Source organism: Dermacentor andersoni, chromosome 8 (assembly GCF_023375885.2).
Source record: "Dermacentor andersoni chromosome 8, qqDerAnde1_hic_scaffold, whole genome shotgun sequence".
Taxonomy (NCBI): domain Eukaryota; kingdom Metazoa; phylum Arthropoda; class Arachnida; order Ixodida; family Ixodidae; genus Dermacentor; species Dermacentor andersoni.
Window position 1 is genome coordinate 117921150 of NC_092821.1, and position 25705 is coordinate 117946854.

Consider the following 25705-nt stretch of genomic DNA (forward strand, 5'->3'; position numbering starts at 1 on the left):
CCATGGTTCCACATTGTGGTGACCAACAAAAATCAGGCCCCTACGTTCTCCTTCCTCTTGCCATTGATGAAAAATGTTGTTGCTGTGTCCGGATTTCTGGCGCAAAAGCAACTAAGGCTATCTTCCACCAAACGCAAGATATCGATTTACACCGAATTCAGAGGTCATTAAAAATGTTCTTTAAATCATTCCCACCGAGGCATTAAAGCAAAGGGATCTTAAAGTTTGTGTAGTATTGGTTTGGATTTTAGAAACCTGATGAGATCCTTTAGTTGTACTTGAGGGTCATCCCCAATTAACTATGCAGGGTGAAATGTCAGGCTTTTTTTCACATAAGCAATGAAAAGGCTGCTTCCGTTCCCACTCTAGTCTCGGACAAGAGATCAGAAAATTATTTACAGTTAAAATTTCTCACCATTCTCACAAGTTGGTTGTTCTCTATGTAGTAGAGAGTTGTGGGTCAGGTGTGTATGTCCAATTCAAAGTCGGCACGAAACTACTATGAAGAGTTCTTTGTGTCTGCAAGATTTCCATTCACCAAGTGCTGGTTTTATAACATAGAGCTTGTGATTTTGATTTTCATCCCATCTTAAATGTTATTGCTTATTCAGTGCTCATCAAAATTCCACCATGCAGTCGGTTGACGGCACCTCTAAGCATTCGATGGGATTATTTCTTGCCATAGCTGCACACTTATCTGCCTTTTCATTTCCGCTTATCCTGACATGGCTTGGAACCCTGCAGAATATTATAGCTTACCCATTATTGCTTGCTTCTTTAATAGCTTTCAGTATGTCTCCTAAACTTGGTAACTTGTTATTTTTGGATGCTAAATACTAAAGTGTGCTCAAATAATCACTGTACATAACTGTGTTATGGCCATTGTCTTCTATTACTTTGTTTACCACTATGTATAGTGTAAGAAGTTCAGCAGTGAAAATTGAAGTGCGATTTGGTAAATGTACACTTTTTTCCCACCCAACTCCAATAACTCCTCAGCCTACGTGTTCGTGTATTTTGGATCCATCTGTATGAAATTCTGTGAAGTCCCAATATTTTCCTTCCACAGTGTAGAACTCTTGGATCAAGTGCTCCTGCAGCATTTCGCTCTTCTTGAAGTTTGTTAACATGAAGTGACAGATAGTATGCAGGTTATACCATGGAGGTAATGCTTGGGGTCTTTTCACGGCACACAAATACTCATGGGATATTTAATTTACAACATATTTCTTCAAACCTGAGACAAAACGGCTTTACAGTAGAGGGTCTGTTGGTGCAAAGGTTTGTTGCTTGGCATTGAGTAATGGTGGTAAAACAAGGGTGTGAAGGCAATGTGCAGATTTCCAATGCATATGTTCCCAAAAGCAAACAATGTCTGTCATTTAGAGATGGTTCATTAGTTTCTACATACAGGCTAGCCACTGGAGATGCTCTATATGCTCCCATGGCAAGTCGGAGAGCAAGGTTGTGTACAGGATCTAGTCTTCGAAGATATGGCGGCCTTGCTGATCCATACACAACTGAACTATAGTCAAGAATACTGCGAACTAATGATCAGTATAAGTGTAGGATGCGTGTTCTGTCTGAGCCCCAGCATTTTTCGAGATCAGGTCTTTAGTATGTTAAGTGTCTTATTTGCTTTTGCTTTCAATGAGTTCATATGTGGGATGAAACTTAGTGACTTATCAAAAAAACCAAACCTAGAAATTTGTGTTCCTTTCTCACAGGCAGATTATGTTTATTTAGCCGTTGATTAGGGTCTGGTTGGAGTATTCATTTGCATGAAAATAACACAGCCCCTGTTTTCTCATTCGAAAACAGGAAGCCGTTTTTGTCTGTCCATTCAGACAGTCTGTTTATAGTCAGCTATATCTAGCATTCACAGGATTCAATCTTGGATGAGCGGCATGCAATTCCTATGTCATCCACATGTATGGAATGCTTGACAGAACTGGGTATTATTATTGTGACAGAATTCAGTTTACTATGAAGAGCGTTGTGCTTAAAATACAACCCTGTGGTACACCATTTTCCTGAGTAAAAATACATGAGAGGGTCGTGCCAATGCGTACCTGAAAGGTGCAGTTTGAGAGAAAGTCAGTTAAACAGTTCAACGTTCCGCCTTTTATTCCAATATCAACCAAGTTTCGTAGGATTCCGAACCTTCAGGTAGTGTATTAGGCCTTTTCTAGATCAAAGAAGACTGCTAGACACTTGTTTATGTATAAATGCCTACCATATTGTGTTTTCTAATTGGACTAATTGATCTAATGTTGATTGTGTCTTTCAAATGCCACACTAGTTCGTATCTAGCAGGTTATGGTGCTCAAGGGTGAACATGAGCCTAACATTTACTAAGCTTTCAAATGATTTTGCCACACAATTTGTCTGGGCTATTGGACAGTAGCTACTAGGCAAAGTACGTGGTTTCCCTGTTTTCAAGACAGGGATAATTATAGCCTTCTTCCATGCTTGGGGTATTGTGCCTGTAACCCACATCTTGTTAAACAACTTGAGTAAAGCATTTACTGAGGCTTCAGATAAGTGTTGAAGCATTGCATAATGAATGTTATCCAGACCTGGTGCTGTTTACCAGCTCATACTAAGTGTGTTCCATAGTTAACTTATAGTAAATAGGCTCTTATAGTCTTCCCTCACACCTCCTCTGGTAGGTAACTTCTGTTTTTCTGTCATCATTTTGTAGGATAGGAAAGTGGTATTGTGGTTCAATGAGCTTGACACTTGGGCAAAATGTTCCTTCTAAGATGCCCGCCTGATCTTGGAGGGTCGTTTGAATACCAGAAAGAGTTAACAGAGGCATTATGTAGGCTGTGTAATCGCTGCTGATTTTCCACACACCCTACCATACTTTTTTGGTTGGTATCGAGCTGTTTATAGAAGATACATAGTTTTCCCAAAAGGTTCTTTCCGCTCTTCTACAGATGTAACAAGTTTGATATTGCATTTGTTTGAAGTTTACTAGGTTGATGTACATTCAATACCTCCTAAAGGTGCCCCAAGCTTTGCTTTACTTCTTTTTTCGCTGTGCAGCATTCGTCTGTCCACCACAGTTTCCGATTTTTCTCTCGCTAACCTTGACGTTTCCGGTATTGACATCGATGCCACTTGAAGAGTACAGATAGTAAATATTCTGTAAATTTCCCCTATGCTACAATATTCCTTCTATTTTCTCACGCAGCATGTGTTGTACATAGTATCAAGTCTAGGAGATGTAGTTTCCACCGCCATGGTTTAGTAGGTGCTGGATTTGGTTGTGCAAGACATATAAGACGTGGCAGATGATCACTTCCGTACGGATAGTCATGTACTTCCCAATTAAGGTGGCCGTAAAGATTTGGAGAACACAGAGCTAAATCAAGCCAGCTCATTTTTCCCTTGCTTGGTGTGCAGTATGTTGGGTTATTTGTGTTGAGAATGCAGATGTTATTTGTTAGCATAAAATCTTTTATAGTTTGCCCTCTAGAGTCTGTTGTCGTACCTCCCCAGAAGGAACTATGAGCATTAAAATCGCCTACCAATAAAAAAGGTTCTGGAAGTTGTTCAATGAGTTTCTCCAGGTCTCTAACAGATGCCTGTGTATGAGGTGGGACATATATGGAGCAGATAACGTTTTCAATGACACTACACTAACTGCAACTGCTTTGAAACAAGTTTTAAATGGATTTCTTGTGCTGTAGTGCCACATTGTATAATAACAGCAACGCCAACCGAAAGACGACCCGTGGTGTCACGGTCTCAACGGGCAACCTTGTATTGTTTCAGAAAGTTCATGTTTCTCTAGCCCAAATTTGTCTCCTGAATGCATAGAGCTGAACAAGAGAACCAATTTAAAATATCTTTTACGTCACCTAAGTTACGTATTAGTCCACAGCAGTTCCAGCGAACAATAAAAGCCATTTTTCTTTTCTTATGTGTTAGAAACGTCACTGCTGCTTTCTGATACGCTGAACGTGGAGTAGATGACGGAAGATGTATATTTCACTTCTGTATTGCGCGAAAAATATAACTGGAAGCCATATTTAGTAATGTGCCCTTCCCACGGGAGCGACTGGCTGGAGACCTGCTTTCCCTCGACCAGTGGGTAAAGCAGGACGTTTTGGAGCAGATGTCCACGGTGTACTGGGTGTTGTGTCCACCACTGCTTCATCAGAAACCTTGGACACTGAAGGTACGCATTCAAGCTGGTTGCCTGAATGCACTGCATTCTTTGGTGGCACACTGTTCACCTGGCAACGTTTAACGCTAGAACGTTATCTAGTGAGGCGAGTCTAGCAGTGCTATTGGAAGAATTAGAAGGCAGTAAATGGGATATAATAGGGCTCAGTGAAGTTAGGAGGCCAAAAGAAGCATATACAGTGCTCAGAAGCGGGCACGTCCTGTGCTACCGGGGCTTAGCGGAGAGACGAGAACTAGGAGTCGGATTCCTGATTAATAAGAATATAGCTGGTAACATACAGGAATTCTATAGCATTAACGAGAGGGTGGCATGTCTTGTTCTGAAACTTAATAAGAGGTACAAAATGAAGGTTGTACAGGTCTACGCTCCTACATCCAGTCATGATGACCAGGAAGTCGAAAGCTTCTATGAAGACGTGGAATCGGCGATGGGTAGAGTGAAAACAAAACACACTATACTGATGGGCGATTTCAATGCCAAAGTAGGCAAGAAGCAGGCTGGAGACAAGGCAGTGGGGGAATACGGCATAGGCACTAGGAATAGCAGGGGAGAGTTATTAGTAGAGTTTGCGGAACAGAATAGTATGCGGATAATGAATACCTTCTTCCGCAAGCGGGATAGCCGAAAGTGGACGTGGAGGAGCCCGAACGGCGAGACTAGAAATGAAATAGACTTCATACTCTGCGCGAACCCTGGCATCATACAAGATGTGGACGTGCTCGGTAAGGTGCGCTGCAGTGACCACAGGATGGTAAGAACTCGAATTAGCCTAGACTTGAGGAGGGAACGGAAGAAACTGGTACATAAGAAGCCGATCAATGAGTTAGCGGTAAGAGGGAAAATAGAGGAATTCCAGATCAAGCTACAGAACAGGTATTCGGCTTTAACTCAGGAAGAGGACCTTAGTGTTGAAGCAATGAACGACAATCTTGTGGGCATCATTAAGGAGTGTGCAACAGAAGTCGGCGGTAACTCTGTTAGACAGGATACCAGTAAGCTGTCGCAGGAGACGAAAGATCTGATCAAGAAACGCCAATGTATGAAAGCCTCTAACCCTACAGCCAGAATAGAACTGGCAGAACTTTCGAAGTTAATCAACAAGCGTAAGACAGCTGACATAAGGAAGTATAATATGGATAGAATTGAACAAGCTCTCAGGAACGGAGGAAGCCTAAAAGCAGAGAAGAAGAAACTAGGAATTGGCAAGAATCAGATGTATGCGTTAAGAGACAAAGCCGGCAATATCATTACTAATATGGATGAGATAGTTCAGGTGGCTGAGGAGTTCTATAGAGATTTATACAGTACGAGTGGAACCCACGATGATAATGGAAGAGAGAATAGTCTAGAGGAATTCGAAATCCCACAAGTAACGCCGGAAGAAGTAAGGAAAGCCTTGGGAGCTATGCAAAGGGGGAAGGCAGCTGGGGAGGATCAGGTAACAGCAGATTTGTTGAAGGACGGTGGGCAGATTGTTCTAGAAAAACTGGCCACCCTGTATACACAATGCCTCATGACCTCGAGCGTACCGGAATCTTGGAAGAACGCTAACATAATCCTAATCCATAAGAAAGGGGATGCCAAAGACTTGAAAAATTATAGACCGATCAGCTTACTGTCCGTTGCCTACAAAGTATTTACTAAGGTAATTGCAAATAGAATCAGGAACACCTTAGACTTCCGTCAACCAAAGGACCAGGCAGGATTCCGTAAAGGCTGCTCAACAATAGATCATATTCACACTATCAATCAGGTGATAGAGAAATGTGCGGAATATAACCAACCACTATATGTAGCTTTCATTGATTATGAGAAAGCGTTTGATTCAGTCGAAACCTCAGCAGTCATGGAGGCATTGCGGAACCAGGGTGTAGACGAGCCGTACGTAAAAATACTGAAAGATATCTATAGCGGCTCCACAGCCACTGTAGTCCTCCATAAAGAAAGCAACAAAATCCCTATAAAGAAAGGCGTCAGGCAGGGAGATACGATCTCTCCAATGCTATTCACAGCATGTTTACAGGAGGTATTCAGAGACCTGGATTGGGAAGAATCGGGGATAAGAGTAAATGGAGAATACCTTAGTAACTTGCGCTTCGCTGATGATATTGCCTTGCTTAGTAACTCAGGGGACCAACTGCAATGCATGCTCACTGACCTGGAGAGGCAAAGCAGAAGGGTGGGACTAAAAATTAATCTGCAGAAAACTAAAGTAATGTTTAACAGTCTCGGAAGGGAACAGCAGTTTACGATAGGTAGCGAGGCACTGGAAGTGGTAAGGGAATACATCTACTTAGGACAGGTAGTGACTGCTGATCCAGATCATGAGACGGAAATAATCAGAAGAATAAGAATGGGCTGGGGTGCGTTTGGCAGGCATTCTGAGATCATGAACAGCAGGTTGCCATTATCCCTAAAGAGAAAAGTTTATAACAGCTGTGTCTTACCAGTAATCACGTACGGGGCAGAAACCTGGAGGCTTACGAAAAGGGTTCTACTTAAATTGAGGACGACGCAACGGGCTATGGAAAGAAGAATGATAGGTGTAACATTAAGGGATAAGAAAAGAGCAGATTGGGTGAGGGAACAAACGCGCGTTAATGACATCTTAGTTGAAATCAAGAAAAAGAAATGGGCATGGGCAGGACATGTAATGAGGAGGGAAGATAACAGATGGTCATTAAGGGTTACGGACTGGATTCCGAGGGAAGGGAAGCGTAGCAGGGGGCGACAGAAAGTTAGGTGGGCAGATGAGATTAGGAAGTTTGGAGGGTCAACATGGCCACAATTAGCACATGACCGGGGCAGTTGGAGAAGCATGGGAGAGGCCTTTGCCCTGCAGTGGGCGTAACCAGGCTGATGATGATGATGATGATGTTCACAGGGACAGGAGATGCTGCAACACATTCTACAATAAAAACCGCTTGGGGCACATTGGTTGGCTTTGGGGGCCTCGCTTCGAAAGTGGAGGCCTTTCGAGCAGCCGGTTGCTGCTTGTGGGGGGCGAGAGGCAAGGCCGGATCCGTGAAGTTGTAGTGGCAGTTTGTAGACACCGGATGCCCCCCCCAGCAAGGTGCATCAGCATAATGCGAGCCTGAAAACATAGCATGTTTTCGGCGTACTTCTGGAATTTTAGACTTTCTTTGACTTTTAGCTGAATAATTTCCTTTTCTTTCTTGAAAGCTTCACAATATCTCGAGTACAGTGCATGGGGACCACTGCAATTGGGGCATTTCATAACTATTTTGTCGCAGTTCTCAGTTGGATAATCACTGCACATTTTGCAGAAGTAACTTTTCCTCGGCAGGAGTGCAAGCCATGCCTGTACCGCTGACATTTGAAGCATCTTTTTGGAGTGGGGACATAAGCCCTCATGGGACAACTGGTATATGCCACATTTACTCTTTCTGTAAGACTTCTGCAGTTGAATGTGATCACTATGTGGCTAGTTTTTATCTCTTCATTCGCTCTTCGGATGGTGATTCTTCAAACAGCGCTGACACCTTAGGTTTGCAGATTTTCCAGAATATCTACATCTCTTTTGTTCATTAATTGCTTTTCAAAGATCACCCCTTCTACTGTGCTAGCTTTTGTGCTAGCTGTTGAAAGATCTGCCAAGGAGAGAATAATCATACAATGTAAATGCCTAATGTAAACTTACTTTCGTTGTTACGAAGACTAGGATTTGCTGAATCAAAGCAAGCAGCAGGACTTTTGCAATGCAGTTCATTTGTTCTTGTGCCCACTACTATAGCAATTAATGCTGTCATTGTGTTATAGTGTGAAAAAGTATTCCAGATATCAATGTTCTGCGCCCTACTGGCTCTTGTGTGTGTCCCCATACTCTGTGATGCCTTTAGTAGTGGGCACCATTGTGCCCACTACTATAGCAATTAATGCTGTCGTTGCATTAGTGTGAAAAAGTATTCCAGGTATCAATGTTCTGCACCCTACTGGCTCTTGTGTGTGTCCCCATACTCTGTGATGCCTGTATAGTGAGCATTTAGTTACAGATTACATAGACCATGAGCTTGTGCCCCTTTTGTGAAATGCTGTACCTCCCCAGTGACAACAATGGTGCCCTTTGGGCATCCTATGGACGTCCGCTGCCAGCATATCGATATCCTTGGGATGCAACGAATACATCTTGCAAATGTCCCACACATGATAGTCTGGCCACACTTTCTGTGTCTTGCAGGCGTCTGTTGCATGTCCGTGAGGGACATTACGTGGACATGCTGCATACATTTTACAGACGTATAGCAAGGCCTTTTGGATAGGGTTCGCCATAATGTAAATTACGGTCACAGCACACGCTATGTGACAGATGTAATGGGCAGAATGCCCACACATCAAGAACAGGTACACTGTGTGCACATTTCACGTGCACGCACTTGTAGGGAAGTGCACCATACTCCTCATTTCTCTAGGCCTTCCATCAAGCACAATCGCCTTATGGAACTAATTGAAGTCTTTGAAGTAAACTGCGTCAGAAAATTTGTAGTACAGTGTTAACACAAGCTGCGGATGGAATAACTTCAGGTTGTAATTGAAACATGCAAGAAAATATAATTCTCTTATAAGGAAACTCTTGAGACATAGCTTCAGTTGTATGACAAATATTCACGTGCATGTAAAAAAAAATGGTCCATGTATGACATAACCGACGGACGTTCAAGGTAGAATACCTGTAACAGGACCATGTGGGATATGCTTGAGACATTCGTAATAGGATATCCGAGACTGATGTCCAGCTGATGTCCTGCTTGTATACGAAATGGAGCGTGGACTTCTGACATGATTCGAATGTCCTATGGCCGTAGTGTTTTCACTGGGTTGTTAAACTGATTGCCAAGGCATGGTCACCATAAATACAAAAATTAGGTGCTTTGCCATTTCAGTGAAGCTGCCATCTGGCTTCCGGCATCATTTTTGTGCTAGTCCTCTCCTGCTCATTCGTGTTTACTTTGTGGGTGTGGCATGATCGATTTCTACAGCTGAATTTCAGTGACTTTTCCAGAATAAATAGGTTCTGTGGGCATATGTGACATCTTCAATATGCAAGCATTTCTGTTCGCATCAGGAGCAACAAGTCCAGCTGTTCATGTTATTCATTAGTGCAGTTTCAGTATTTATCCAAGGTGCCACCTATAATGCACTGCTGAAAGGTGTGCCAAGGAGAGAACGAACGTGCTATATAACAGCTTAATTTACACTTACTTTCAATGTTTCGAAGACCAGCTACATATAATTCTCAGTGCGTGTGTTCCAATGGGGTTCCAATGGGGCAGAGTGTGTGATCCACAATGGCAATGACCGCTTCATCGCCCATGCAGGCTGTGTCTACCCATACGGCAGCCGGTTCCGAGCCATAATATTGGTGGAGTGCTGTAGCTCAAACGGCTTAAAGGGACACTAAAGGAAAATACTTAGTCGACGTGGACTGTTTAAATACCATTCCAGAAACCTTGCAATGCTTGTTTAGTGCCATGAAAAGACTTAGTTTACGAGCAAATTGCATCTGAAGGGTCCGAGTACGTTTTTCTAAATTCGCATCTCCCGCCGCCCAACCTGGGGAGTGGTGACGATGCATACACCTTCACCGCCCTTTGCTGTCGTTGGTGAGTAAAACTAACTCTATGAGTAAAACGGAGCCCGACAGACGTGGTACCAAGCCAAGACAGAGCGGTGGGTTCACCGCTGCAGCTGCTTTTTGGTCAAGTGGCGTAGACCATTTGGGCATCCCGCAACATCATATGGAAGTTAAATTCTCTGCTACTTGCAGTTCGTGCGAGTTTCGAGAGCCAGCAAAACCAGCACAGCACTATGTGATAATGTAACTACTGAAACACGAAAGTGTGGGCGGCGCGGAGTCAAGTGAAAATGAAACCATTCGACCGTCCACGTCATTGTCAAGGGTAAATTCAAGGAGTTCTTTTTTCTAAAAACAAACTAGAACTGGACAAGTAACGCTTTCTTTTATCTTATAATACAATACAAGGATGTTTTCTGCAACGAGTGGTTGAGTACTAGTGACAGAATTTAACTGAGGAGTGCTTTCATCGTCGGGCAAGTACTTGAAAGTCCCAGCAAAGTTTCTAATCATGTCCTGCATTTACCTCAATTTCTCGCTTATTAAGGCTCTGTTCACAATAATATTGACACCTTAGAGTTTCTCGAGCACTAATCTATTACTTTAGCTTGACTTAAGATGTGCTTTTAGTGTCCCTCTAATGAGCAGTTCATGGTGTAAGGCTCTTGATATGGGGCGTAATGTCGGATCATTTGCTGGTATCCGGATTTCAAGGGAATGCAGGCCAGTGTTGGTTTGTGTCAGACAAAGGTACTGTGCTTGGCAGTGTGCATCTACAAGTTCCTCGATTGTGTTGTAACAAGAGAGTCCTATGCTAACTGCATAGTTGTGGGTCAGATTGGCGGCTGCTTGGATGGTGTCATGTATGGCGCCATCACTGTCATCGGTAGTCCATAGCACAATGTTGTCAGCCTAAAGAGTACGTTTGAGGTGAGGAACGGTTGCCAATTGTCACGCTAGGGGGATGAGAGCGATATTAAATAAGAAAGGTGAGAGGACGGGCCCTTCTGGGGTGTCGACACTTTTTAGAGAGTATGGTGAGCGGGCCGAAGTGAAGCTCAGCCGTGCATGCTGAGAAAGGTGTGAATGTAGGTGTACATATATGGGCACCCACATTCAGTGGGGAAGAGTGCAGTCATGATGGCATGATGTTCAACACAATTGCGGAGAGTGCAGTCGTGATCACATGATGTTCAACACAATCAGAGGATTTGGATAAATCCAAAGCCAAGACTTTGCTTGGTGTGGCCAGGAATGAGCGAGTCGAAGATGTCATGGGTGATTTGCAAAATGGCACCTTGCGTGGACAAATGGGGCCGGAATCCCACCATGCTGTGATATGTCATGGGCTGCCATGTGCTGTGTAAGCCTCACTGATACCACATGCTCGAAAAGCTTTCCAAGAGACGAGGATAGCAAGATTGGGTGAAGGTATTGGAGTGTAAGTGGTCTGTTGGGCTTTGGATGAAGATTATCTTCGCGTGGCGCAGGACGGGGGAGGGTGTGCCCTCCCTTGCCAAGGCTGGCAGCGTGATGTAACGCTGCCTCCTCTATCTTTTTCCTTCCTCCATGTCCCCAAGTGTACAGGTGCATCGCAGTGGGTGCAAGCGTTTCGTCCGTTGCAGCGCCGCCCGCCTGCACTGCCCCTTCTAATAATCTGTACCGTCGGGAAAACGCAAGCACTCCTCTACTGTAAGTACTTCGAACACGAACGTTTTTCAGTCAGCCTACCGACACCTCGAGCCCAGTTGCGAAAAGATCGCTCGAGTGCTCACTGGTTTCAACTTAATAAAACCGCCACGACTCCATAGTGAACGGTACACGCAGCATATTAGTTCTTTCTTTGGGATTCAGATGTAGGGGGATAGCGCGAACGCAGTCCCCCACTACCAAAAATTGCATGCCCCATCTGCCCCAGTTTGGGGTAGTGGCAGGGGTCAGCACGAGCGCAGTGCAATGCCCGCGCCTCTCCCTGGGGACACCGCCTCGCTGATCACGGTAATCCCGGCACCAGGTAAGTATGCCGAGGAATAGTCTCGCGCGGCCTCCACACTCCGCGGAGGCGGCAACATCGTTCCCGTGGGGGATGAGCTGCCGGATAAAAATTACGCCGTTCATTTATGCAGTTTGGTCACTAAGATGGCAAAAGTGTAATTCTCTATCTCTCTCCTTCTTTCCTTTTATTGTAACTCGCCCAAAGAGTCAGCAAAAAAGTCAGTAGTCCTCATCCAGCTGCTTAAAACAGGCCGTTTTCGACGATGGCGGACCAGTCAAGCTTCCCGTCGTTGACTGGTGGCGGAGCTGCTTACCACACCATGGTGCTCGCCCCGTGTTTTCCCAACGGAAGACCGAACCGCAAAAGATACGATGCCCGGTAGTAACCCTCAGGCATGGAGGAAAGAAACAAAATAGAAGAGGCCCAGACATCAACTTTTTGAAGCCGGAAATGCAGCCATGTTGGTGTGCCATCTCCCTGTGCGCCTCCAATCAGCTTGCCGGAGCAGATAGGCGCGAGCTTTGAACATGCATTGCTACGATCCGCCGGAAGTGTGTGCTGCCGACCCGCATCTGAATAAAGCCTACGACACACCTGTAACAGTTTTAGTGAAGCAGACGCGCTCCTGTGTTTTTCCGTTGTTGAAGGTTGAAGAAGAAGACGAAGACCCGCGCCGTACTTTAATGTCTCTGTTGCTTTCAAGCTTACACACCCCGCTCCAAAGTAAGCTTGTCTCGCGAGCAGAATGTGCTGCGAGAAAGATACGGGCCGAAAAATCTTATCTCACTTTTCATAGGCCGAGAGCAGCAGCGAGAGCTTCAGGAGTGCAGTTGCTATGGAAACGGTGACGTTTAGGGTACCAGTCCCAGTGCTCATTTGCGAATAACAGCACATGACAGTTCCGCCACCCTTTCTCCAACATGTCCGTGCTGGCCTGGGCTTCTCCTACGCCTTCCTTCCTCCACGCCCTCGGGCCAGATTTGTGTGTGCAGCATCGTGTCACCCAAGGCCTTACGAACTGAACTGCCGTAGTCCAAAGCCGCCTTTGTCAACTGCAGCTTATCGGGTTGAAAAACATGCAAATGTCTTCTTATGGTTTCCTCGATTTACTGAAGACAAAATTGATCGTCTGAAAAAAATAAAATGATGAACCCCCTCCTCCCCGGTAGAGAATTTCGCGTGATCAAGGATCACCGACAGTACAAAAAGAAAAATCATCTTAGCGAACTACAGTACCACTTGAATACCTGCAACATTGAAGACAAAGAGAAAAAAGCTGAGCCCCATATAAAGAACAAAAAACTCAGTTCCCTTCCACTCTCTGAAGAAGGATGACCAGCTAAGCTGTGTATGTGGGCCCCTTAATGGCGAACAGCACCTCCGCCGCGGGTCGGCCCGGCATCGCACTATCTTCGGAATCGGCGCACGTATGGTGAGTTCTGTGTCTACACACGGACCCGATCCTGGGGGAACTAGCCCGTAACAGCTTCCCTGTAAAATATTCACGCTCGCAGTGGCGCAATAACAGGCAACGATAGTCTGCGACGGCAACATTCATGGTCCTGGCAGCTTCTGCATGCAAGCTACTATATAGTGTTAACAGTTTACAGCATGGAAAAGGTGCTGTTTTCTGCTGCTCCGATGAGAGCACGAATCGGCACCTGAACATAAAAATATATCTCTCTACGACCTAAACGTATTGAAAGGTCCGTAGCGGCTGCGTGTCTCGGCAACGCCCGTGGCCTCCGAGATCTCAGCGGTGCGATTTATGAATGTCATAAATTTATTATGAATGCTTACAGTGTCTCCAAGTACAGCGATAGCTGTCGCGCCAAGTTCAACCAAGCACCCCTGCCACAATGGGCGTCCGAACAGCATGTCATAAAACTACTACTACTACTACTACTACTACTACTACTACTACTACTACTACTACTACTACTACTACTACTACTACTACTATATGAGCGCATGCAGGCTAGTTTTTTTTGTTAATCCGAATAATATAGTTTTTTAATGATAGCCAGCGCGGCGGCGTGAATTCGCCCCTGGTGCTAGATTACTTGAAAAAGCTGACATTTTCTGTTCTGTTTGAGAATTTAGCAAGTTTCCCTAATTAATTTTCTTTTATTGATCAAAAGTCCGGAGTATGATACAGTTTTGGGATATCCGACCCCGAAAACACCGTAAGATTGCCGCTGGCGTTCCGGTTAGTTTCTTCCCAATACGTACTTCGCTGTACTTCGTAAAGACGTACTTGTAACGATGTACTTCGCTGAACATATTGAACATGTACAAAACATATCTCGGAACTGGTGGTATTCTGAAGATTACTGCTAAGTATATGTATACGACTTAGAAGTTATTACACAATTTCTCATTTCAACATGCACCCTAAACTGCACAAAAAAAGATAATTAATGACACCGTTAATCAGCTGGCTGTAGATTTTGATTCCTCGCGCAGGTTAATGCATGCCCACCTCCATTCAGCAAGCCACCTGATGAGAATTTTTCTTTTTTCGTCAAGCACAGAATGTATTTAATGCGTTATGTGAATCTTGGTGCGGTTCACCCTACTGTGTTCTGCGTTAACGCATATTTCTCAAATTCGCGTGTTGAAAACGCCGCAGATTATTTTTGGGTGAAAAATTTCTATTTTGCATTCTGCATAATTTTGATATACATGACTCGTTCAGCTTTTCTGTTACCGCTGCCGCCCTCGAGGGTGTCATGGCCTCGCGGGGAACTCTCCTGCCTTTGGCCATAAAGTCTCCCGAGACAAGTTTTTTTGTAAACTGTCCCCGATAAGCGATTAAGGAAAAACCAAGTATATTCCAAATAGTTATGACCTTGCTATGCCTGAGCGACTTGACTATTCGTAAATTCGTAGCCCCCCTCACATATTACTCCAGTCGGAGCCAGTGAGATACCTGAATAAATAGATCGGTGACTCTCCTGCATGTCTATACAGGGTGCCCCAGCTAAACTTTCGCCAGGGCTTAAAAAATACGTGCGTACGTGACGAGCCCACCACTTCGAGAAACTGCATGCTCTGACGCATGCAGTTTACAGAACTGCAATATCTGTTCTTGTTGCACAGCTATGAATTCGTAAACTTCATGCTTCATTTTTTTTTTTTTCAGACACACCAATTTCTGTAAATTCTTTTAGAAAAGTTCGGGCCCTAAATCAAAATCCGCTTCCAACGTCGCTATAAATTAAGGTTCTATTTTAATATGGTTCTGGATAAAAGCTTTTCCTCCTCCTTTACTTCTCAAATGCAGCAAATTTCATTAAAATCGGCCCAGTACATCTCAGAAAAGCATTTCTGCGTTTTACATGTATTTGAATAGGCAGCATCACAGTTGGGCCCGGAGTTACGCCACGCTATAGATGTCGAACGAGCGCTGTTAGAGTCAACCATCTTAACACGGCCCCTGCCCCCGAAGCTTAATTCCCTGTCCGAGTTTCGCATGGCAAAGGATAACACTCAGGGTACTCTGCCTTTGTATTTCTTAATGGAGGGGGACAGCGCGAACGCAGTCCCCCACTACCAAAAATTGCATGCCCCATCTGCCCGTTTCGAGTAGTGGCAGGTGTCAGCACGAGCGCGCCGTTGTCAGACGGGAAGAGGACTAGACACCCAGAGGTGCCGCGTCCCAGAGCTTACATGTACTCATCAACCCAACGTCATTCAGTACATTGACCCCGGAGCTCCCCCTCTGCCCGGGTTCACTGGGCGGGGGGGAGGGGGGGGGAGACTTTGGTTCGGACCAACGGTCCTTCCCGGACAATTGGGGGCTGCTGTGGTGCAGCACAACTGAGCTACTGCACTCAACACACAAACAGTCATGTCGGTCTTACAGGACACCAGCCCGACAGACCCACGAATTGCCTTAATGCAAAAGAGGTCAAGGCACACAACCATGGAGACCGCCAAAGCCATCCGCGGAGCAGCGCGACCACACGATGGTGCGCCACGACCGGTTCCTGCTCTGGGTTCCACTGAGCCAAACAAAACCCCGTAGATCGACTGGCACACACGGCCAAGTCGAGCGACCTTAGGAGCATGCATCGTAATTTAAAGGAGAGCTTTCCACCTGACTCATCAAAAATCACTGCAGGACGAGCCCACACTTCGAGCAACTTCTTGTCGCCCGAGTGATGCCGCTCCCGGGTGACATAGAACCAGACCTCCTTCCATGCTTTCGCAACCACCTCGTGAAGGCCCGGCGCCCGCCCCCCGAAAACCGCTTCACAGCGTGCCAACCAAACTTGGTATGAGCACTCGACAAGAAGAAGCACGAACAGGTTGATCGCCTGCTTAGGCAAAGGGTGCAAAAATCGAACAGTCTGATATGGAAGACCTGGGAGACTAAAAACACTAGCAATCCGTTGGGGAAGAGCTGCGGGAAGCAAACACTGCGCAAAGACATGAACCGAATCCTCACGACCGCCACAAAAAGGGGCACACTCCACGAGCCGGGATGACTGTGAAGGGCCTGTAACTCACCGACCACCCTCGCGCCAGGCGGTACATGAACATAGCGCGCCTGGCGTCGAGAAAACTGGCCGTACTGAGCTTCCAGCTTGGCCTGTGAATGGAGAGATTGTACATTTGGCAATGCGGGGGGAGACCTGAGATGAGGATACCAACTAGTTCTTGTATTGGAGTTGAAACTACATCGATTCCGGGGAGAACTTTGCGGAGGCATACGAGAGAGTTGGCAGCCGCCGCATAAATGGTGTATGGGGAACCTGAGCGAGGCACACAATGGGAAAATGTGGTCTGCGAAAACAAACGGAGTCGGGTACTAAGAAAAAAAGGAAGCAACACTTCGAGTCAGTAGCATATCCGAGTTAAGAGCGACCTCGGTACACCAGACGTGTAGCGCAGTAGCCACGATGCCCATGTCGGGAATTCCGAGTCCTCCCTTATCCTTGGGCAACTTAAGCACCTGCCGAGCTACACAACCAGTTGCCCCTTTCCAAACGAAACGAAAGAGGACCGTCTCCAAGGTAAGCTTGGTTCGGGTTGGAACAGGAGACACACACGCCACGTACGTAAGGAAGGAAAACAGAAGTGAGCGAATAATTGTCGCTCGAGCTGTCAATGGGCATGTCAACGCGCTGAATCCTGGTTTCAAGCTTTTCCTTAGCTTGTTGCCAGCTTTCAGGAGACAGACCATCTGTATCGAATTGGAAACCTAGAATGCGCAATCGCGTTTTTGCGGGAAGACCATGAACGGGCTGCGAACTGGACGGCGTGGAGTTCAAGTACATGGCTGCACTTTTCGATCTATTCAACTTTGCACCACTCGCCCCGCCGTAACTGTCCATGACATCCAGGACGGTGCAAGCTTTAGTGCCTCGTCCGAGACGACAATATACAAGTCATCCGCATAGGCAAAGATTGCAACCGGAGGGGAAACTGGTGGGAGTATCATCATTATCATCATCATCATCATCATCAGCCTGGTTACGCGCACTGCAGGGCAAAGGCCTCTCCCATACTTCTCCAACAACCCCGGTCATGTACTAATTGTGGCCATGTTGTCCCTACAAACTTCTTAATCTCATCCGCCCACCTAACTTTCTGCCGCCCTCTGCTACGCTTTCCTTCCCTTGGAATCCATTCCGTAACTCTTAATGACCATCGGTTATCTTCCCTCCTCATTACGTGTCCTGCCCATGCCCATTTCTTTTTCTTGATTTCAACTAAGATATCATTAACGCGCGTTTGTTCCCTCACCCAATCTGCTCTTTTCTTATCCCTTAACGTTACACCTATCATTCTTCTTTCCATAGCTCGTTGCGTCGTCCTCAATTTAAGTAGAACTCTTTTCGTAAGCCTCCAGGTTTCTGCCCCATACGTGAGTACTCGTAAGACACAGCTGTTATAAACTTTTCTCTTGAGGGATAATGGCAACCTGCTGTTCATGATCTGAGAATGCCTGCCAAACGCACCCCAGCCCATTCTTATTCTTCTGATTATTTCAGTCTCATGATCCGGATCCGCAGTCACTACCTGTCCTAAGTAGATGTATTCCCTTACCACTTCCAGTGCCTCACTACCTATTGTAAACTTCTGTTCCCTTCCGAGGCTGTTAAACATTACTTTAGCTTTCTGCAGATTAATTTTTAGACCCACCCTTCGGCTTTGCCTCTCCAGGTCAGTGAGCATGCATTGTAGTTGGTCCCCTGAGTTACTAAGCAAGGCAATATCATCAGCGAATGCCGATTCGCATATCATCAGCGAATGCCAATTCGCTGATGATATTGCCAACATGCCAATTCTACTGTCACAGGACAACCTCTGCAGAAGCGGTTCAAAAGCGAGCACGTAGAGGGCAGGAGAGAGAGGCGTGGTGTACGGCAGGGGGATCCCCTGCCGTACACCACGCCCCACAATGAATTACTCCGAGACGCTATCCTGTTCTGAGAACAGCAAAAGTCGGTCGAGAATACAATGCTTGGACCATCTGCCGAAAACCCACACTACAGCCAGCCTCTTCCAGGACCCGGAACAGGTACATCTGGCTAATGATATCGAAAACCTTCTCCTGATCGAAGGAGCACAGAATATCTGGAAGTTTCCTGGCATTTGCCCACAGGAGAAGGTCCCTGACTGCTAAACCGAGAAGCTGAGTGGAACGTCCCTGGACACAGCATGGCTGGTATGGACCCATAAGTGTTGAGTACTGGACTGAGTCGCATACACAGAAGACACTTTGCTATGAGCTTGTAATCGCTGTTCAGAAGTGTGATTGGACGTCATGCTCTTAGATCGGTGCTTCTCGACTCACCCTTACAAAGGAGAGTGATTAGCCCCTTTCTGTGACACGCTTCACTGGGTAGCCTGTTCACCAATGATGTGAAGGGCTTCCCTAACAGTGTCCAAAACTTCACATAAAATTCAACCATCGGATCCTGGACTGCGATTATGCTTCATAGACTTCAAAGCCGAAAATATAGCTCGTCCTCGACTATGGCTGAGTCACAGACTTCCAGCGGCTCAGCTGGTGAAACGAATGGAAACACAGCTGGAGTGGCAGCTGGTTCGGCATACAAGTTTGGGTAAAGTTTGCCTCGCCGGTGCAAGAACTCCATCTGGTGAATCGACTATGCTTCCATCACTTGGATCTACTAGGGAAGAGAAAGTTGTGCTCTTCCTTGAAAGATATCTACGTAGGACATTTCTGCTGCACCACGCTTCCATTTCCCACCGCTCCGCTCGAGTTGTGGCTCTCAAGCCATCCCAGCGTCACTGCAGGAGAATCCGAAGTTCCTTTCGGAGTGAGGCCAGCGCCGGAGCAACACCAAGCCTTGCAGGACAGTGGCTTCGAGAGCAGGAGGATCGCGTCGGAGACGATTTTAATCTCCACGCGTTCCTCGCGCGCTCGACGCTTGCCCCAAGACCTGAAGCACTCGCGCACACTGGCCTTCATCTCATTCTATGCCATCTAGATTCTCACTGTTGTGCAGCGATCGAAAGCGAATGGATGATACCTCTGTGGTTGCTTGCCTGTCCTTTAGGAGCCCTGGATTTAGATGCCACGGGAGACTATGTTCGAATCGGCAAACCGCAGAATTAGAAAGAATTTTCGCTAAGAGAAAAAGGAACCAACCATAAGAAAGCATATTGAACACGCCAGTGACGATGACACATAAAAACGATTGAAACGGCTCTGCAGGCCCCTTTCCTGTTTGTTAGCTTCTTATGATACGACCAATAAAAATCAGGCCCCTCGTTAATCCCTTTCTTCCTCGTTCCTGACTGTCCATGGCTAAGCACGCGGCAAGCATCGACCCAGTTGGGACCATCGACATAACAAGCGCTAATAAACGCAGACTCCACCAGCAGAAGTATACACAAGTCTTTCGTTGGATTTAGAATTGTAGGGGGATAGCGCGAACGCAGTCCCCCACTACCAAAAATTGCATGCCCCATCTGCCCCAGTTTGGGGTAGTGGCAGGGGTCAGCACGAGCGCAGTGCAATGCCCGCGCCTCTCCCTGGGGACACCGCCTCGCTGATCACGGTAATCCCGGCACCAGGTAAGTATGCCGAAGGATGGTCTCGCACGGCCTCCACACTCCGCAGAGGCGGCAACATCGTTCCGGTGGGGGATGAGCTGCCGGATAAAAATTACGCCGTCCATTTATGCAGTTTGGTCACTAAGATGGCAAAAGTGTAATTCTCTATCTCTCTCATTCGTTCCTTTTATTTCAATTCGCTAAAGATGAAAAAAAAAGGTTAGTACGCCTTATCCAGTTGCTAAAAACTGATGTTTGCGACGACAGCAAGCCCGCAAGTTTCGTGTCATCGACTGGTGGCGGAAGCACTTACCACGCTCCCGTACCCTCCTTACATCTCTCTAGGTTGGACGCATATGACACACTCATGGATAGTTCTTTACTCTATGGGGGATACCGTGAGGGCATGTGAGGGCACTCTCACGGATGCGAGCGGTAGGCGTGGGCGGTTGCATGACGGCCGGTACGTCTGCAGACACCCTAATGATAGTTGACGATTTGAAGCTCAGAATCGCCCTCCGTACTGGTTAGAGTGACTACCTGCAGCCGCGCTGCAGATTGCACGGCTTCTGGTCGGAAATCACTCGCAGCTGAAACAGCATGCGACTTCACGTTCCGTTCTAAGCTACGTTCGCGGGACTCCATTCTGCATACTTCGAGAATTACAACCTGCATGCTCGGGAGCATAGCCGCCGTCCTGAAGTACATACGCACACGCGACCGATATTATATGCGACGGCGAACTTCGGCCCGCCGCCGCTTGGAAACCCGGCTGCCTCGTCTCACGCAGCCTCCCCAGTCACCGACGAAGCAAACCTCCGGAGGCCTAACGACGCGCACGGCTCCTCCGCCGTCGGGCTTTTCCTCGACACCGGCTACCTTTGGCATGACATATCACAGGCACTAAGCCCCTTAAGCGCACTCAGACTGGACGTTGACGATCCCTTAACAGTTGACACAGACCCTGCCACCAGTTACGAAGTCGAAGTTACTAAGCCTGCCAGTCCACTTCATCGCCACACCTCTCTATCGTTGGCAACTTCGAGGGAGGAGACAACGCTTCTTGCAGTGCCCAGAACACCTCAATTCCTGTTGCACAAGGTTGAATGCATGCCTATAACAATCATCTCCCGTCCCAAAGAACCAGTCAACCTTCTAGGTATTGGCCTCCTCCATGCACACTGAGTCATTTAACGCCAGGTGAAAGCATTCCTGACTGCTCAGACATTCCAGGTGTGCGCCCTGGAGCACTCGAATTTAGTCGCAGTTCATATATCAAGCCACACCGATTGGCCACTGAACTTCTACCTTAAGCAACCGAACAAAGACCATACCATTGCACTGTACCAACTTATGTGTACGAAGGCTTACAAGCCGGCAACATAACAGGAGTACACTGGATTCAAGGCATCCCACCAGCTAAGCTTGCAGATAATATCTGTTGCTCAGAATCCGAAGTTGTCTGCACTCGACGAATGGGCTAGACAAATCCTGCACTTGTCATGTTCAAAGGAGCCCCACCTTCATGCATAATTCACCTTCTAAACATAATAATGTGGGTCTATCCATACAGGCCACAGCACGTAATCTATGCTACATGCCATTGTTTCAGCCATAAAAAGAACATTTGTCCAAACTTTGCCACACCAAAGTGTGACAGATGTGGTTTACAAAAGAATGACGATCACAAATGTGCAACTATGCCTTCATGCGGAAATCATAAAGGCACAAACATGGTGACAGACCCCGCATGCCCAGCCACTAAACGAGATCAAATTTCACTAGTGGGAAGACTTAAAAAACATGCTCAAATTGGACACGAATCACCAAAACCTTCAATGGCCACCTCAGAAGTCCTTATTACTTCAAAAAATTTTCCGCCACTTCTCAATCAGAAAGCCACTACATCTAAAGCATTGCTGCACCAAGCTGAGGGAGACTAAACCCGTATCCCAATAATCTCAAATACTGCCAAACCTAAAGACCACCAGAGAATAATTTTTCACATCCTTGGAAACCGCATAAACTGATACCATCAAATAACAGATTGTTCCTGTCCTGCAAGAACAACTCGCTAAGCAAATACAGTTAGCAGGTCACTCACACAAGTAATAAAGCAACAAGTACTTCCCCAGCTTTTGCAACACATCTTCGCAGAGTGGTACATGATATACCATACCAACAATGACAGTTCTGCCTAACGTCATTAATGCTACTCTTCAAAGAAAATCTCAGTTTACTCCATGATCACCCAACCATACCTAACCATGAAGAGCTTTCTGTCCTCCCAGGATGCAACTACAGATTATTCAGTGGAACTGTTGTGGTCAGCAACCACAAAAAATGAAGCTTTTGCTACACCTGCAGCGAACCCATCCTATCGCCTTTCTTCAAGAAACCAATGGCTCCAGTACCATTCTGTTTGACTACGTCGTTTATCACAACCCCACCCCACGTAAAGCTGCACTGTATTTAAGCAGACATACCACTTTCACAACTGGACTTTCCGAGTATTGTAACACAGAACAAGAGATCACTGCAGTGCGCTGTACGAGACATAACCACACATACATTATCACATTGGCCTATCTTCGTTTGGGACATTCACATACCTTACAATATGATTTCTCTTGATTACACACTTTCGAAACCTTTGCCAATCAGATTTTTTTTCATTATTGGAGAAGATTTTAACGTACATCATCACGAATGGGGTTACCAACGCATTAGCAAACATGGACATCAATTCCTTACTCGCATGACAGCTGCTAAATTTACTCCTTTTATTGACCTAGACTCACCTATTCGACTAGCTCAGTATAGTCGTACAAAGAATATGTCACCGGATACGACTTAGGTGCAGTCTAAAACTCAAGCATAGCTGGACTACGCTATCAGATACAATTGGAAGTGACCAACTCCCAATCGCTATTATTCTCCATTCCAAATGGCACATCCCATGCAGATACACCGTGTATGCTGTAAATTGAGATAAATACCATGCTGAACTCACCAGCAGTGATTTAGAACCACACGACTTCTCACACCTTGTTACAACAATTCAAAGCACTCTGAAAGACTTCCACTAAAACTTGCGTTCCTCGCAAAAATTCTGATCCAGATCAGCATTTACTTAATATCTGGAATTCCCATCTTTTTCTACTCAAACGAATACAAAGAGAGGGCATCACACGTCACCTTAGAAGAAAACTTAGCCCTGCCATCCAACAGCCCATAATGTATGCAAATAAATTACATACTAAGCAATGGAAAGAGTTATGCAATTACCTTAATGGTTCACATCATCCATCCAGAATTTCGACACTCCTTAATTAAATGTTTGGAAAATCCAAAAGCCAGAATACAGGGGAAAACATTGCCCTTCATCTTGACATTGCACCTGATGACCTAGCTAGCTAAGCAGGCGACATTTTATTTCCCCAACCAGCAACACCCGATCCCATCTTGTATGCAACCATGTTTCCACACACCTCCTCCTACCGACATGGACTCAAGAGTTCGAGTTACACGAATTAGGACTCGCACTTCACGCCGCAAAATCGGGAACTCCTCCGGGAGAGGACAGTGTCACAAATTCTGACCTAAGGAATCTTTCTGAAAATGCCAAAAGTGCTTTATTGCAGGCATTTTAAAATGCTTGTGAGAGGGGCACACTGCCTTTAGATTGGAAACAATCCATTGTTGTATACCCACTCCTAAACCAGGCAGACCTCCCACACTCCTTACCAACTTGCGCCCTATGTCACTCACAGCCACGGTTAGCAAATTAGCAGAGCAGATGGTTTTGTATCGCTTGCAGCATTACATAGAGACAAACAACATTCTTCACCCCTTCTAAGCAGGCTTTTGATGACAGGCAAGTGAACAAGATGCCCTACTGTTACTACGTATTCATATTCTTCTTCATACTAGGAACTGACCCTAAACCAAATCCATGCCCACTCAACAAAAATACAACCGTAATAAAATGTAAGCAAACAGAGCGTCCAGACACAGTAAACATATACACAGTCGCTTACAAAACTGACACAGATACCATACCAGCATGGCAAATAGCTTCACTTGATGCTTGCAAGATATGCATATTACCACCAGATGTCATCATTAAAGGGGCAGAACTCGAAAGGATCATTCTGTCACTTACTCATGCCATTTATGGCGTATACACTTTCCCATGTTACAAACACATACACATTCACACCCACAGTGGAGTGGCTTCCCTGGAGTGCCAATGTCTCCTGTCACACAGCTAGAGCAGCCAGGAAATTCAGGAACTCAAAGCCACTCTGCTTAGCTACTACAACATCAATGTCACCATTTCATAGGTACCCGGGCATGCTGGAAAATCCCAAAATGAAGAGGCCCACCTGGCGGCATCCGATCAACTCACCCCCATGCCTTAAGCCAGCTGGACCCATTTAGACTCTCAATATGACCCAAATGAGGACCTGACAGCTATTAAGAGGCAACGCAATGAGCATTCTGCTTGTCTCGTTAATCGCACTCCCCTTCCCAAATCTTATTCACGCTCCCAGCAAGTCAACATGAGGCGACTCGTGACTCTTAACCTTTCCCCTGCCAAACGAGACATTTTTCTTTCATGATCTACCAGATCAGGGAAGGTGTTCCCACTGCCATTTATGAAATACTACAGAACATCATCATTTGGTCCTGTCCCCAGTTTCAAAAGGAACGACTGATTTTCGTAGGCACCCTCCCAACTAACTTAAGATCTGTCGTTTAAGGACCTCCTCACTGTCACATCCACCCAAACTAGCAAAAGCAGTCTGGGATGCTCTTTGACATTTTTTTTTCTCTGACCTTTTCACTTTGTGCCTGTTATTCCCGTCCCATTAGCCACCACAACCCTTTTCCCTTCCCTTTTCCCCAGGGGCCTGATGCATTGACATAAGGCCTCTGTTTTTCGTTTTACTTAATAAACATTTAAAACAACAACAAAGTTCGACAGTGTGCTCGAAGCATGCATTCGGCAAAAAGTGATAGTCATTGGTTTAACACCCTTCGCACCAGTAAATAGTATGCGAGCTGGTTTCTAGCAGGTGCACATCTCGCCTTCTGCATGCTGCAGGTAAATGTTTGCTCTCCACAAGGCGGCCACATGTCTGCACCCATTGATAAATTACGTTTTAGCATTGTACAGACAATATTTTAAGTGCAGCGACCTTATCGCCTACATAACACGTGGAGCAAGATTTTCCTACAGGCTCCAATGGTTCTTCATCGTGTCATTGTTTGCGACCGCTCATACGCATAATGATATACTGTCACCTCACCTATATTAAAATTTGGTTCGTATGGTGTCCTTTCTATATATCATTTGTTTCTATTGCTCCAGGTAATCAAATGCGTTCAGGCATATGTTAATGCAGTTGAATGCAACCTTCAAGGCAAACAGGGATTTGACCAAACAATGCACATTTGCAACACCTTTCAACGATGACATTCAACATACACCAGATGCCTATCTTTGAAAAATTGGCAAGCAATGGTTAAAATGTCCAAAACAATGTTTCCCTCACATTAAATAAACCACATTTTGAACATAGCACTACAATGACCTTGAAGCATGGTGATGTCAACACAGAAGCTGGAGAAGAAGTTAAGGACTTCATGAGCGATGGAATGAAAAATGTTAGTCATAACGTTAAGAGACAGGAAGACAGCAGTGTAGATTAAAGAGCAAAGGGGGGCAGCCAATATGTTAGTTGATACGAGGAAGAAATGGAGCTGGGCAGGCCTTGTAATGCATAGGTTTAATAACCAGTGGTCTATAAGAGCTACAGAATGAGTGTCATGAAAAAGAGCAGAGGATGGCAGAGAATTAGGTGGTGCAATGAAA

At 45.8% G+C, this 25705-nt stretch overlaps 1 protein-coding gene and 2 non-coding genes across 10 annotated transcripts in view; all 3 read right to left on the reverse strand.

Annotated features, from left to right (window-relative positions):
* LOC126529160 (uncharacterized) overlaps positions 1-25705 on the reverse strand; it is an 89650-nt gene that overhangs the window by 38767 nt on the left and 25178 nt on the right. The gene's annotated exons all lie outside the window — the stretch shown is intronic.
* On the reverse strand, positions 11650-11813 carry LOC126529499 (U1 spliceosomal RNA). The gene has a single exon (XR_007599237.1). It is a non-coding gene; the product is annotated as a U1 spliceosomal RNA (small nuclear RNA).
* On the reverse strand, positions 19690-19853 carry LOC140213054 (U1 spliceosomal RNA). The gene has a single exon (XR_011889989.1). It is a non-coding gene; the product is annotated as a U1 spliceosomal RNA (small nuclear RNA).